The 13,716-nt window shown below is 38.5% G+C and overlaps 1 long non-coding RNA gene across 9 annotated transcripts in view; it reads left to right on the top strand.

Annotated features, from left to right (window-relative positions):
• Positions 1-13,200, top strand: part of LOC147370614 (uncharacterized) — a 314,358-nt gene extending 301,158 nt beyond the window's left edge. For 7 of the 9 annotated variants that reach the window (XR_015165358.1, XR_015165359.1, XR_015165353.1 and 4 more), the window contains one exon: positions 1,377-2,058. This is a non-coding gene — a long non-coding RNA (uncharacterized LOC147370614). Of the gene's footprint in view, positions 1-1,376; positions 2,059-13,057 lie in introns of those variants that run through there. The other 2 variants (XR_015165354.1, XR_015165362.1) reach the window with 2 other exon arrangements.
• Positions 13,201-13,716: the final 516 nt, after the last annotated feature.

Raw genomic sequence — 13,716 nt, 5'->3', positions numbered from 1 at the left:
TAGGGAGGTGGGGTTAGGGCAGCTGTCATAGGGATTTTTAATTCTCAAAGGTGGGGGATCACTGCTTTAAGAACTAACCATCTAAGATAGATGACATGTGACACAGACACTTAAATAAAAAAAAAGACATGCAGACAACTGTACAAGTATTGAGAAAATGAAGTATTTACATTGTGCATGAATAATATATCTTTGTGCACGTCTCTTGGGTGAACTTGTCAAGTTATCTTTCTCTTGTCAGCTTTGGTGTTTATTTCCAAACCATTTCTACCCTGAAAAATATTTTTGTATTGCTTTTGCACCCTCTGGGAATGGCTGACTATGACATACGCTTTCCTCCTATCCAGTATATATATGCGCGCTCGCACGCGTGCACACACACATACACACACACACACAGGGCTTCCTTTCCTCATAATTTTTGCTATCTGATTTGTTAGTTTAATTTAAGCTAGATGCTGACTGAATAAAGATGGTTTCACCTTCCTTAATTTTCTTTAAGTCATCTCCACCACATTATGGCATCTAATAATGGTTAAATAATTTATCGCTGCTATATAGGAAATATTTTCTGAGACTTTATACATAAACACCTTCAGTAAAACCCATATGGTTGAATTTACTCCTAACCAGATTATTTTCAAAATAATAAGAACAAGGGCCAAAACATAAAGAGGTAAAAGAGCATAATACTCAAAAATAGTAATGATTATTTAGATCATAAGATTGAGGGCGAATCTGTCTCCTTTTTTCCCCATAACTTCTGTACTGTGGTTAGACTCTTTTGTATTTAAAATTCAGAGACAAAGATCAAGAAATAAAACAATCAGCAGTTGTTTGCTTTCAAAACAACAGTTGCAGACTGAATTGACCCCCAGAGCCTTTCCTCATGCCTCTGTTTTTTGTTGTAGAAACCGCCATGGATTTGTTTTCTGCATTCTTTTTTCCATGTTCGTATTTCTCAAACAGCATGGAAATTCCAGAAAAGTTTTTAATAATTTAACACAAAGGAAGAACAATATTATAGTTGAAAATTAGTCTAAGAGAATGTAACCTTTTTATATAAAAAATAGGAAGGGCGAGAAGAAGCCAAATTAGCTGAACAAAAAGCTGCATAATGCCCTGACACACAAATAGGAATGTCATAAATTGGAAACTAAGTGCTCACTGAAGAGCAATGTGGAGACAATTGCTAAATGTAAAATCAGAAGAGTTAGACCAAGAGACCAGATCCTACCACAAGACATTAAAAGGAATAAAGTTTCAGAGGCTTATTCTCTCCAGGTATCTTTTAAGCTCAGGTACACAGGAGGCCACCAGGATGTCTTGGCATAATGAGAGAGCTTGAGACCATTTTTCTTCTCTGCCATTATCAGTGCCAATGGAAGTGGACAGCTCGCTTTGGAGACCCATGCACTGGAGACCCAGTCTGAGTTCTGTTCCCAAGCTGCCTCTGCTGCTGACTTTGAACATTTGCAGCAGCATCTACAGCTAAAACCAGATCCCTTGTACCTCTCCCTGGAAACTGAACTTGATCCTGGGTGGTGCTGCTCCTTCCAAACCCCATGCCTGGCTCCTGGGTGAGTAGAAGAGCAATGGAGAGTGAAAATCCCATCTATTACTAAAGGCTGATCTTGACATTGACCCTACCCTTCCCTTTCCCCGTACTGCCCTTAGGCCTAGTGTGACAACGAGAAGAGGCAAGTCTCACTGGTGGAATTCCAGGCTCTCCTCTGGTTTTTACACTTTTCATCATGGTTGGAATTTTGTATCTTACCGTTAGGAGCCCTGGCTTCATCCTCTCTCTCCCTTTCTCTCTCTTTTAGATATCTATATCCACAGGAAAAGATTTGATAAACTCAGTAACTCTAAGGTTGCCAATATGTTTTGAACTGTGACCACCCCCTTTCTGATATGCTTGTAATAGGCTTGAAGACAAGCCAGACAGGGAGTGTTTAATTTCAGAAATTTCACAGGTGTTTGTTTAATGATTCTAAAACTACTCACCACAAATCACTGCTCTTATAAAAGACTTCCCCAGTTGTCATCCATATAGTTTAAAGATTTTTTTTCATCAAAATAAACTTATTAAGTTGCTTTCCCCATTAATGATCTTATGGGTTGATATAATTTTAATCAAAACAGAAACTGAGGTTAGGCTATATAGTTTTAGGTTGACCTGGTTAATTTGTAAGGACCAATATGGTTGGATGAGAGAAAATGCCACTAAGTATTATAGAAAAGAAATGTCTCAATGGAAGATGTTTCCCTTGTAACCTATATCTTATCAATCATCAAATCTGTAAGCTCTACTTCTAAAATACATTCTGCATCTCATCACTCTTTACCAGACCCATATTTCAGATACAAGCTGAAGACAACATAACTTCTCACCTGGACTAATACATAAGTCTACTTAATTATTCCCTCTGCTTCCACATTTGTATCCTTTGTGAACTTAGCTCTGTTTCTTCATTCAGCGACCAGGGCAATCGACTCAAAGGGTAATTCAGATCACATCACTCCTTGCTTAAAATCCTCAACGGCTTCTCAGTTCAATTAAGATGGAATCTAAAGTCCTTTCTAAGACCCAGGAAGCTCTAAGGGATCTGTCCCAAATTTCCTTGCTGATCACACCTTTTTCTGTCCCCTCTCCCCATCCAAGGGATTTTGGCAACGATGGCTTAGCTTTCTTGTGTTTAAATAGGAAACATTTGTCCCTAGCTCAAGGCCTTTGTTCCAACCGTCTGCCCCTGCCTAGATTAACCTTCTCTCAGATCGTCATGTGACCTTCCCCTTCTAAGGACTTATGTTTCAGCTCATTGTCCCCTTCTCAGACCAATTTCCTCGGACTCAAACTTGCCCTCATCTCCTGCTCAGTCTATTTCATCATACACTTTATTCTTCAGAGCATAGTCCCTGCCTGGAGTCATCTTGTTGATCTGTTGATGTGTTTATTTTTGTCTTCTCTCACTGGACCATGTGCTTCAGAAGAGCGGGAAACTGGGCTTTCTTGGCTACTGTTGCAATCCCAGAGCCTGGAATATTATATGCCACTTAGTCAGTGCTCAATAAATGTTTGTTGAATTCAAAGAAAAGTACCAGAGGCATAATCAGCTTCATTGGCCCAGCCACGAAATATTAAGTCATCAGATATCATTTATAAACAGTGAGCAAGACACAGAGCAGTGTCTGAAAGCTAGATGTTTTGATAAAAAGATTACTCCAAATGAAATAAGGGGGATTTATTTCGAACAGTCTGAGAGTGAATGGGCTTAAATCATGTCTGGTTGGATTGGGTTGGTCAGCAAGTAGCAAAATAAACATCAGTCAAATTTGAGGTTTTAGTATGTTGTGTTTGCTTTTATTAAACCAGCAGTCTTTTTAAATGACCTGAAGCTTGCACTTCTATTGCAGTGACTCGTCAGCTTGAAAAATGTGTTTCTTCAGGGTGGGAGGAGAATTTTAAGTTCATAATTCATTTGCTGTGAAGTTCATTTGTTAAAGCTAGCCCTATTCTCTTGCATTATTTCCTTTTGGGACATTTTGCCTTTTCTCTCTCTTTTTATCATACTTTATGCATGTATGAACATACATATAAATAAGAAATTATAAAACACAGTTTATGTTAGTAGAAAAAGCATTTTGAATATTTGTATGTGTAGAGTGGAGCATGCTTTCTTATGTTTCATTATAATTGGGCTTGTGATGTTAAAATGTGGAGTGAATATGAACACAAAGAGCGCATACTTTTTTCTCTCCCTATTTATGGCTCCAAACAAGAATTTTATCAAGTTTCTTTGGAAATGTGGCTAAATCAGATCAGGGAATAAAGCTCACATGGATCTCTGAATTAACTGAATTATTCAGTTTCATGCTAACCCAAGGAAACAACAGATCCCCTGTGGGGTAGAGGGTATAATCTGTGCATTCATCTCTATGCAATACCCTTCTCACTAAGGTTCTGTTAAACCACCGCAATCATTAAGCTGGTGTGCAAATCACCAAATTAAACAAAGAGGCTATTTTTTACAAAAGGGGATGGGAGGCAAGGCAAAACATTTTTTAAAATAAAAAATGACTTTCCCTCAAAGCCCAGGAACAGTAGCAGAAGGCTTTAAGAACATAAACATAACCAATCTGTCTATTCTAGGGGATAAAGTCTATGTTTCTTAAACATAAAAGAACAAAATTTCTAAGTAGCAAGCAAGTTGGAAGCATTTGCATAATGGATTCTATTTACATAAATTACACCCCTTATAGCACTCTTCTGATAAGACTTGAGAAAAGTGGAAGGCATAAGTTGAAGTGTAGAGAAAAGAGGGTGAGTGTATAGTTCTAGGACCCTGTCAGTACTTTTTGACTTATCCCCATTTTTCTGAAGTCTGTAATTTTCTCGTGTCTAATATTTGCCTCAGAGTTTACAACTATTGCGTGTCAAGAGGAATTAGATTTGGTCATTACTAAGCTTTCTATACCCCTGATCCTGTTTTGCTCTCTTTCATGAAGGTAAGAATGAGTGCATCTGTCAACTGCTGCAGCATGTTAACTCCTCTGTGTTGAGCTTTGACATTCACTGGCTGTCAAGTTTCTTGCCATAACAACCAAATGAAAATGTCACCAATGAATCTTGCGTCTAAGTAGCAGATATTCTCTTTCTCCTATATACTCTTTCCCTTTGACCAAATAGAAAATTTCAGTTATTTTATATAGCTCCAAGGCAAGCAACTTATTTCCAGTGTACAACATGATAGCGCACAGTCTGTAGTCCTTCCAAGAATGCGTAAGTGTTGAGGGTATGTGGTGGAACTTTAGGTACATCTTGAATAGGATCTCAAGTTAAAGACATTTTGGCCTCAAAGACATCTGGCTGTAGAGAACTTACAATCTAAGATGGCTATTTCCCCAAGAATATTTGGCTTTCTATCTGAGATCTCCAGAATGAGTGATGCTTCAGGCTGAATGAATTATGGGAATGAGGTAGGGAGCTAGCTATTCACATTTTTCTCTGCTCTCCTTGTTTAAGGTGTTTGATCTGATGAGAACTGGACAGAAGAGAACTTGCTTACTCCTAAAGTTCCAGACTCTAGAATTTCATAAGCATTGACTTACACTAATTCATCTATAGTGAGATTGATCATTGAAATGTGGAAAACTTTGGCTGTGCTTATTGGATCAACTGGGAATATATTTGGCTGCAGGTATTAGCACTCTCAACTAAGGGTGGCTTAAACAAATAAATATTTATTTTTATACCATAACTAAAACTCTAGAATTGGGCAGTTTCTGGCATCGGTTCAGCTGCTTAATGATGCCAGAAGAAACCCAGGCCTTTGTCTGTTTTTTCACTCCATCATCATCAAGCACTGGCTTTCATCCTTGTGCTTGTTGCTTTGTAGTTGCAAGATGGTTGCCATAACTTCATACGTGGAAACATCATTTGATACCAGAAATAGAGGGTAGAGGGAAAATGGACAAGGCCAGTAGCATTTGCTTTCTTTTATCAGAAGAGAAACAATTTCCCTTTGAAAGTCACCCCTCCTCCCACCAGCCACCTTCCTCTCAGGGTTTTGGTTTTCTTTTGCTTATGCTTTTGTTTTTTCCATTTGCTTATGCTGCATTGGCCAGAGCTGTGTCAAGTGACCCTTTTTATCTGTTAGTCAGCTAGGAAAGCAAATTTTAGCTGCTACAGGCATCTAAGAAGAGACAAGTGAGGGAACATGTACCAAGTGAGCCAAGCTACAAGGTCAGCCATAATTACCAAGGAATTACAATACTCTGGATAGCTAAACCTTCCTCTACATTCACAGTCAGGAGCTGATGTTCTTTTGAGTATTTCAGAGCCAGTCCTAACTTTTCCTAGTCCATTGATTCCTACCTTCATCTAAAAAATGTGCAGGACTCGATTCTCTCTCTGTTTACTTCTCAGAAGGGTGGTTAAGGTTCTTGATGGATACCTTTCTCTGAAATACTGAAATGTGATTCTAAATACACTTAAACTGAAGGGATAGTGACCAAAATTTAAAGTAGAAAAGAAATGAGGTACTTTTTTCAGTATTTCAACAAATTTTGGTGTCAATGAAAATCTGGGAGGAGAAACGTTAGCCAGTTTGTAAACTGCTTTTAAGTTATTGACTTATCAATACAATTCACCTTTTCTCCTGGTTTGTCCAGAACACATATTCAAAACATGAGAGTAGAAACCCTTGAAAACTTTGATTTTCTTCCCATGAAGAATGCATACCCCTCATCTGAAGTTTCTCTCAGGTCACAGGGCAAACCTCATAGGATACTGCACACTTCCCAGAATTGCCTTTCTGACCAGTGCTGCAAAGACAAAATAATGCATCTTGTAGTGAAAAGATGAAAACTTCTCACTCTTCCTTGGCATGAAGCAGGCAGCTGGCAAGTAAAGGAAACTGGCAGGGTTCCCAGAGATGGGGCTTGGGCCACAGGTTGGGCAGAGGAGCAGTTGCTGTCTCATTATTTCATTGTCGTGTGGTTGCTGGGCACACTAGCTGACATGCGGAATCAAAGTAAAAATTACTACTGTCAGAGATGTGATACTAATGGCATTGGTCTGTTCAGTCCTTCAGTGTCTTCCAGGGACAGTCACCTCGATATAGTAGACCTGCTTCCAGCTGCATTAACCCCACTAGGAAGGTGGCTGGAATATGCTTTCTGAACTAGAGATGCTGGGTGATTTGTTTTAATAATTGTTGGAGGGCCAGAGGAATTAGTCACTGTCAGTACAGGGAGGAGGAAAGTGTATTCAGAAGCATCCCCATATTATGGCAGTAGGAAGAAATCAAAATGAAGCTTAAAGCTAAAGAAACAAAATACTTGTTTAGCCCTTTTGAAAGAGAAAGCACAGTAAACATACATCTTGGGGAACTCTAATACAGAAATGCCAAAGAAGTGAAAAATTCACTCATCATAATGTTCATCAATAGGAAGTCAATAACTGAGTATTGGTACTTGGTAATTTATCATTTATTAGTCTCAGCACCTCTCCCCATTTTCCTCTCCTTTTCAGTTCTTATTTTTACTAGGAGTGCTGACTGTTTGGGAACATCTGAACTCTCTTTGTGATTATAGTGACCAAATGAACAGAGATAACCCAAGAGTAGGCAGTGATTTATGTCCCTGGAGGTTGGATCTAGTGCTGCAGCAAGGTCTGTTGTAGCCTCTGATGTTATCTCACATTATAAAAGCATCAGCAGACATGAATACACAATCTTGTCTTAGTTCTGAGTATGTCTGTACTTGCTTGCCATTTATCTTAGAGGAACATTAAAAGAAGAGTCTCATTATATTCTGTGTAAATATTTTCATTATGGCATATGCATATATATATATGTATATTTTGATTCTGTGTGCATAACATTTCATTAAACCCAAATTTAAAATGTATGAGCATATAGGGTCACAAGATAAACAGTGAATAAAAATAAAATCAGAATGAAAGAAAAATAAAGGTAGAACAGTAAGTTAAAGCCCTGGAAAAGAATATATATTATAAATGGTCTGAAATCTAAATTATTCACTCGAGATGGGCTGAAAATTTGGCTCTGAGATTTCTAGCAGCCAAAGAAAAGAAAAACATTTGATATGATTCTCAGTTCTATATAATAGAAACAAAGAAACTGCTGAAAGGCAGCAAAAAGCTCTGTTCTACTATGAAATCTTAAATAATTATTTCCTACTGCAATAGGTAGGTTTCTTTTCACAGGTATAGGCATTCTGTGTTTAAAAAAAAATGTGTTACCTTATGTATAAAGGGCTGAAGGGTGTTGGTAGCTAGTGTTAACAATTAAATGAACAAATTTAAAACTAGTATTATCTCTTTCTTTGAAATGTTAAATTGTCATCGGCTGTGTACCTGGGCCTCTGAACAGGGAAGTAAAAACCATTAAAAGGAGAGCTTCCTATTAATGTTTTAGAGAGATTAGATAACATAAAATTTGGATATTTTTATTTTCAGAGAGTCAAGATGATTCAGGGAGCTCAACTGAGTCATTAAATAACGTTAAGAGAGAACACTTAGGAGACCCAAAGAGAATCAAGCAACCTGAATGTCCATCCCTTTCTAAAAGGTGTTCAGATGACCTGCAAAGCATTGCCATAGGTTGTGCTGTGGTCATTCAGTCACCAGGCAGAGCCCAGGGTCAGAGGGCATGTGCTTCATGGTGGATGGCCATAGTCCATGGACAGGAGTTTGGCTGATAACAGTCACTGCAGTAGATCCCTCTGCACCTAGAGTCTGGCCACAAACAGAGCATGCCATCAGTGGGAATGCCTCCCAGCCTGCAAACGCACTGCCAATGACTGTTGCTCTTTAGAGATTTTACCTGTTCTCTTGGCTGGAGGAATGAAGTGATCTTTTAATGCTTTCAAATGTAAAACATTTAGGCTAAATGTTTGAATTTCCTCCCATGTTTAGCATCACCACATCCTAACAAATAAGCAGAGCCTAAGCTGGAGTCAAGATTACTGGGAGAAATATCAATAACCTCAGATATGCAGATGACACCACCCTTATGGCAGAAAGTGAAGAAGAACTAAAGAGCCTCTTGATGAAAGTAAAAGAAGGGAGTGAAAAAGTTGGCTTAAAGCTCAACATTCAGAAATCTAAGATCATAGCATCTGGTCCTATCACTTCATGGGAAATAGATATTTATTTTTCTAGGCTCCAAAATCACTGCGGATGGTGATTGCAGCCATGAAATTAAAAGACTCTTACTCCTTGGAAGGAAAGTTATGACCAACCTAGACAGCATATTCAAAAGCAGAGACATTACTTTGCCAACAAAGGTCCATCTAATCAAGGCTATGATTTTTCCAGTAGTCATGTATGGATGGGAGAGTTGGACTATAAAGAAAGCTGAGTGCAGAAGAGTTGATGCTTTTGAACTGTGGTGTTGCAGAAGACTCTTGAGAGTCCCTTGGACTGCAAGGAGATCCAACCAGTCCATGCTAAAGGAGATCAGTCCTGGGTGTTCATTGGAGGGACTGATGTTGACGCTGAAACTCCAATATTTTGGCCACCTGATGCGAAGAGTTGACTCATTTGAAAAGACCCTGATTCTGGGAAAGATTGAGGGCAGGAGGAGAAGAGGATGACAGAGGATAAGATGGTTGGATGGCATCACTGACACAATGAACATGGGTTTGGGTGAACTCCGGGAGTTGGCGATGGACAAGGAAGCCTGGCATACTGCGGTTCATGGGGTTGCAAAGAGTCAGATACAATTGAGCGACTGAACTGAACTGAACTGATTGCTAAATAACTAAGACTTGAGTGTACTGTCTTTAAAAAAAAAAATCTTGACTTTATTTGAAATGATCTTACATGGAGAAACCTGTAAAATGGGCAGAGTTTAAGAGAGAGGAGCACAAGTCAGATAGATGACATCAGATCTATGTCTATATCTGTATCTCTATTTATGTATCTAGAATGTCAGCCTCTCAAAGCGGGCAAACTGCACAAACATTTAGATTCAGCAAGATCAAAAAATAAAGTATGAGAAGCACTTTTAGGTCAGGACCACTAGATATTAAGCAACAAATCAGCATATTCAAAAATTAGATTAAAAAGAAAACTATTATTATAAAAGTCACATACTTTTAACTCTATACCTTGTGGTAAAGGCAAATAATTCAGGCACAAATCAAGATAAAAAAAAAAAAGTAGTATTAGACCAATGCCCCATTGATGTTCTTCTACATTATCTCCTTTGCTGCGGACAGAATAACAAATTGTGTAGGTCTTTGGAGACAGCTTGGCCACCTTTACAGGTAGAATATTTTCTTTCCAGATGCAAAGATAGTATTGCATGGTTTGTAAAGATTGTAAGAGAATGTGTAAAGCCTGGTATTGAGGAAAACAGATAAAATGGCAAAATGATGAAATGGAACCAGCTATTACAAAATGTCCATTTCTGGCTCAGATGCATTCCTCTCCCCTTTTCATTTTCAAAATTGTGCCCTTTTGTCCCACTTTCTCTTGATTTCATGCAGCAGAGTTAGAGATCAATAGATTATGCTTTATAAAACATTCCTTTGTTCTGTGAGCATGAAATGGGGGGACTAAGGGAATTGGACCAATTGGGAGGTCAAATTAGGTCAGAGTTGGATCTGGCAAGGTGATTTGACTCTTTAAAATGTGCTGTTCAAGGGGAGTTTACAAGGTTAACTACTGGGACATTAAACAAAGATAATTTAGGAGGAGGGATTTGTTATGCTTGTGATATATTGTAAAATGGATCAAGTAACCAAGTAACTGCTTGTTGGTGAACTACTGAAGCTTGGAAATAAAATATTTTTGGATGACAATCTTTATCAAACAATGTTCAGATTTTATAAGGAAAGGCAGAATACTAATGACTGATATAAAGCACCATTTTTAAAAATAAAGTTTATTTGAAATTAAAAAAAAAAAGCTTTGGAAAGTTTGAGTTTCAAGGAAAAGAGTCACTCAGGAAACTTCCAGGAATGGGAGGGAAGGAGTGATTATTACAGAACCTTTGGAAACAAGCTGGTGGGGGTTTCATGCATGTAGTAAGAACTTTCAGGGTCCCAGTAAATCTTCACAACCAGTCCTCACTGGAAAAATAGGAACACAGAGCCGGAAAGCTTGTCAGCTAAGAAAGCCCTTGGAAGTCGAACTACTGCTGCGTGTGTGCCTGCTAAGTTGCTGCGGTTGTATCTGACTCTCTCTGACCCTATGGACCATAGGCTCCTCTGTCCAAGGGATTCTCCAGGCAAGAATACTGGGGTGGGTTGCCATGCCCTCCTCCAGGGGATCTTTCCAAGCCAGGGATCGAACCTGCATCTCTTAAGTCTCCTGCATTGGAAGGTGGGTTCATTACCACTATTACTACATAGGAAGCCCCAAACTACTACCTGAGAATATTAAAAAAAAAAAAACCAAATAACTAACTCTGAAACCAGCCTATCAACTTCTTATAGGTTATTTTTACATTTGAATTCTTTCCTGTCACAGTTTGTTTTCAAGGTAAGATAAGGGTATGTGTGCTACGTTGCTTCAGTTGTGTCCGACTCCTTGTGACCCCATGGATTGTAGCCTGCCGGGTTCCTCTCCTCTGTCCATGGGATTCTCCAGGCAAGAATGCTAGAGTGAGTTGCTGTTCCTTTTTCCAGGGGATCTTCCCGACCCAGGGATTGAACCTGGGTCTTATATTTCCTCTATTGGCAGGCAGGTTCTTTCCCTGGTGGCTCAGATGGTAAAGCATCTGCCTATAATGTGGAAGACCCGGCTTTGATCCCTGGGTTGGGAAGATCCCCTGGAGAAGGAAATGGCAACCAATTCCAGTATTCTTGCCTGGAAAATCCCATGGGCAAATGAGCCTGGTAGGCTGCTTCACTCTTTACCACTAGCGCCACCTGGCAAGCCCAAGATAAGGCTAAGCCTCTAATATTTTTAAGGACTGCAATTTGTATATTATTGAAGCTATCAGTTAACAGGTACAAGTTTAGTTACCTAAGGACAGGCACATTCATTGCACAACAAATCTTTACATACATTTACTATGTGTCAGACATTGCCCGGCATTCTGGACATGTAGCCTGTGTATTTTGGGTGGGGGACTTTGGGTAGAGCTAAATAGATTACAAAATGTACTTCTATTAGTTCTTGACTTCTATTATCTCTTCCTCTGGCCATTTTCTGGGGCTTAATTTGTTAATTGGAAGGTGAAAGCAGTCAAAGGAAAGTTTCTTTGGTTTCTACACTTTGTTTTTCTTCCTTCCACTTTCAGTGTTGCTGTGAAGTACTGCTGTTGAGCATCTTGACACAGGCTTCTCTGCTACGAAGCACCATGTTGTATCTTTTTATTCTTCACTGGTATCACTTTAAATCATGGGCATCCTCCTAAACTCCTAATGGGTCTTCTTTTTCTGACCTTAAAGAAAACCTGATATAATTTGTTGAACTGTGATCCCATTAACTTAAAATTTTACTTACGAGAGGTCAAGGTGTTAGAGTCACCACTTTTCTCAATCTTAGAAATAGATGAGGTCAGCTTCATTCTCTGCCCTCAAAGGTACATATTAGTCAAAGCAGTGTAAAGTTTGATTTTTAAACCACTTATAATAGACAACTGGTCTAACTTGAGTATTCATTAAATTGATGGTCATCTAGTTGATCATAAGTATTTCTGAGTAGTTCAAAGTTCAGTGCTGGGAGAGATGGAGGCCAAAATAACTGGAGCTTTCTATATGTCTCATACACTATGCCAGGCACTGGAGGAATAAAGATGAATTTCATCACAATTCTAAAACAGTAAATTCTCAAAAGCTTTGGATATATTTTTTTATATCAGACAGGTTTGAGGATTCATGTGTGGATAGGAATTTGCCTTTGCAGGTTTGTTATGTTACTAAAACTCTTTCTAGCGAGGTATGAGAATTTGTGGAAAATGGACTGTAGAATAAACACAGGGGCTTGATGAAGAATGAGATGGAAGGATAAGTCAAATGATGAAGACTGTGTATTTCTTGTAAGAATCATTCCCTCCTATCAGACTCTGATATTTAAAACAAAAAGCAAACTATTGAAATGAACATTGGAAGCTCCTATAATTTGTAGAAACCCTAGCATGATGCTCAGTGGAAGCTAACAAGAAAAAATATGTTAGGCAACTGAATTATTTTTACAGGTTAATAAGGTTGCCAGAAAGCAACAGAGAAAGTACTTTCAAGAGGGGAATTATTTAACATAATGACATTTCTTTTCATCCAAACCAAATTAATTTCTGAAAGTACATTAGAATACTCTCACCCCACCCCCTTTTACAAGTTTTCAAGCTAATTTGTGTTAGATCTACAAAAACACTGAAGAGCCCCCCTGCCTATCTTCAGGAGCCTTTAAAATGAAAATGTGTGGGAATGAGAGTAGAAAGAGCGATGACACAAACCAAGAGAGCTAGAAAGTCGATCCATATCAAGGAGCAAGCATAAGGTCTGCACTGTCAGTAATTAGCATTCATACTGGGAAAGAAATTACATATTAATATACTGTGTGTTCTTTTATTAGGTGGCTCATTTTTTAGCAGTGACACGCCTGTGGACAGAAATGTAATTCTTCAGAGAGATTTAAAAGGTTGGGACTACATGCAACTCACCACATTAATCATGTGTTAGATCAAATAAACACCCATTGTGGGCTTTTTGTATTCATCAAGAGTTCAGAAGCAGTAACATGTTCTGTTTCAAAATTGTGAAAAAATAAAATCTGAGCTGAAAAATAAGGGGAGAAATGAAAGACCTGGAGAATCAAGGAATGTTTCTTATTTCCAAAATCCATCTTCTCTTTCTATAATCAAGGTGAAACTTCAGACTAATCTTAGAGTCATCTAGTCATCTATCTGGCTGATATGAGCACTTTGTATTAATTCGTGTATGAGATAGGATAAATCAAAATGTGTAACAATCGTGGGAAATAATTGTAGGGATTTGCTGCTGTTTAATCAGTATTTGAATGCCATTTTTACGCCAGTTCAATTCTTGCTTGTGTGTATTGTATAATGCCTGGTAGTAGGAGAGAGGGGGAGAAAACCTTTGCTTCTGATTATACAATACATTCCCATGGAAGGTATGGTGCACCGGGAGTGTACAGTGTGAGGCTAATCATCTTTAAATGTTGTGATGCGTTTTCAGAGGATTAGAATGTATAAGGGCGTAGAACTCCTTATA

This window comes from Bos grunniens, chromosome 6 (genome assembly GCF_055505025.1).
Source record: "Bos grunniens cultivar Pamir isolate PY7600 chromosome 6, Bosgru_T2T1.0, whole genome shotgun sequence".
NCBI lineage: Eukaryota > Metazoa > Chordata > Mammalia > Artiodactyla > Bovidae > Bos > Bos grunniens.
The sequence above is the reverse complement of the archived record's forward strand: the minus strand, read 5'-3'. Positions and strand labels throughout refer to the sequence as shown.